This window comes from Fukomys damarensis, unplaced genomic scaffold (assembly GCF_012274545.1).
Source record: "Fukomys damarensis isolate Sample0158 unplaced genomic scaffold, DMR_v1.0_HiC HiC_scaffold_27, whole genome shotgun sequence".
NCBI classification, from domain to species: Eukaryota; Metazoa; Chordata; class Mammalia; order Rodentia; family Bathyergidae; genus Fukomys; species Fukomys damarensis.
Window position 1 is genome coordinate 30,127,397 of NW_022900939.1, and position 2,062 is coordinate 30,129,458.

The 2,062-nt window shown below is 49.9% G+C and overlaps 1 protein-coding gene across 1 annotated transcript in view; it reads right to left on the reverse strand.

Moving 5' to 3' along the window:
• The window catches only part of S1pr3 (sphingosine-1-phosphate receptor 3), a 12,076-nt gene extending 10,053 nt beyond the window's left edge, over positions 1–2,023 (reverse strand). The window contains exon 1 of the mRNA XM_010607585.2: positions 1,817–2,023. The gene's annotated coding sequence lies outside the window, so the exon portion shown is untranslated. The remainder of the gene's footprint in view (positions 1–1,816) is intronic.
• Positions 2,024–2,062: the final 39 nt, after the last annotated feature.

The window sequence follows — 2,062 nt, forward strand, 5'->3', positions numbered from 1 at the left end:
ATATATTTTTTTTTTAAGAAACACATCTCCAAAAGCATATAGAAAATCTCTTAATGCAATTCACTCAATAGAAAATGCAGGGCAAAGGAATAATATGAAATAGCTCTAGCACCGTTAAGAAAGAAATTATGAGGCCAGATGTGAAGACACAGGTTCGGATAACCCACAGCACCCTCCCAGCTAAATGAAACAGCTTGCTTAATTAAGGGCAGTCCCATGCTCTGGCAGTCAAAAGGCGTTCTACCACAGGGCAACCCTGAGTTTCTCCAGAATATGAGAAGCTGAAATTCTCACTGTTTTTGTAATAAAATACATCGTGTCGGTACTGAGGAAGCATGGAAGAGGCAAGGAAACGAACAGCACGATTTCCGTTGAATTTTTCTGATGTCATAATTTCTGGTGAATTTTTCTGATGTTTGAGAAAAACAGAAAGAGGAAAATCTCCGAGTTGTGAGAAATTAGTTCATTAGGCCAATAGGTAAAATTTCTTCCATAGGAAATAGGAATTTCTACTATCCCAATATGGCAGAAAATTAGAAGACTTCTGTGCTTTAACAAAATTTACAACTGTGTGAAGGACAAGTGCATTTCAAGATGATGCAAACTGACTCCATGCCTTTTGTGCCTCAAGGAGAGGCTCCTAAGGGCTGGCTTTGCAGGTTAGATCTGTGGTGTCAAGGATTAGGAGTGACTTAGACCCAATGCAAATGTTTGCTGGTTTGATGATTGGAAAAACGACAATGTGGGCTTCTTTGGCAACAAAATTATGCATCCTGGCATTGAGCTCCGCATCAATGAAGAAACTGTGCAGATTTAGAAACTTCCGTGACTCCTCAGTCATGACACATCTACCCGCCACCACCACCACCAGCGCCTGCACAAAATGAGCCCTGGCTGCAGCCATCCTTGTCCGTCCGTCATTCACCTCCCCTGCACTCTCTAGTCATTAGCTTTCTTATTGTGCCTATAAGGTTTTCATCTGTGAGGAAAAGAATATTGTAAAGATAAGTTATGCATCTGTGACTGTGTACAACAGCTGAGACTTCTAATGTCCAGATTTTAGCCACAATTCTGGAGATCTCAGAGCTCTGGCTGCAGGAGGGGACCAGTTACAAAACAGAAGAGCCCTCTGTCCATGCTGCTACCTTCTGAGCATCATGTTCAGAACAAACTGTGTCTCTTTAAAACGTCAACAAGAAATCTCTGTCCTATCTAGACATAAAACTCCACAAAGAAATAGGCATTGGGAATGCCCAAAGCCAGAAAGGGAGACGGAGACAGACACCACTTGGAGACAGGGCAGTTACCAGGTCCAAGGCCCCTCCTAGGCAGGGTCTCAGTTATGAGGCCCAGCTTTCCATGGGAACCTCACTTACTGCATTGTGAGGACGTCCTTTGTCTCCCAGCTCCTATCCTGACCGCTCTGATTGCCTTGTTGGAATCATGTTCGGAGCACTGGAATTTTGTGGCTAATGAAACCTAAAGAATGATTTTTCCACAACTCTCCTCTCCCCACCGCCCCCTAGCCCTCGTCCCGGGAGGCACCTAACTTTCCAACTGTCCAAGGGAGACGACTGATGGAGCTGCTCCAGGGAGAGCCACCTCCGTTCATTCGGGGTTTTCGGACATCCGTGGTTTTCAACTCCCCAGCAGCAGCCGAAAAGGAGTCCTGCCCTTGGGCCTGGGGGAGGGGTGCTGACGTGGGCCGGCGCTCCCCGGATCCGTCGGACTTCTGTCCCAAAAGTGGGTCCCACGGCTCCCTCGGTCCCCAGCCCAGGCTCTGAGCCGTGCGCCCAGGCACAGCCCCGTGGCTCACCTCCGTCCGCAGAGGGCATCGGGGCGCCGGCATCCTCGGGGGCACGCAGGGCGCCTCTGCCTCCGCTCGGACCACAGCCTCGGGCTCAGGATGTCGCTGTGGCCTGGGGTCTCCTTCGGGCTCTGCTGGCCCGTCGCTCACACCGGGCTTTCTTCGCGTGTCCCTTAACCGGCTCGCTCAGCCTCTGTCCCAGCGAAGTCAGAGAGCAAACTTTTGCCTCTGCCCGCCGGGGCGGGGCCTCGAGAG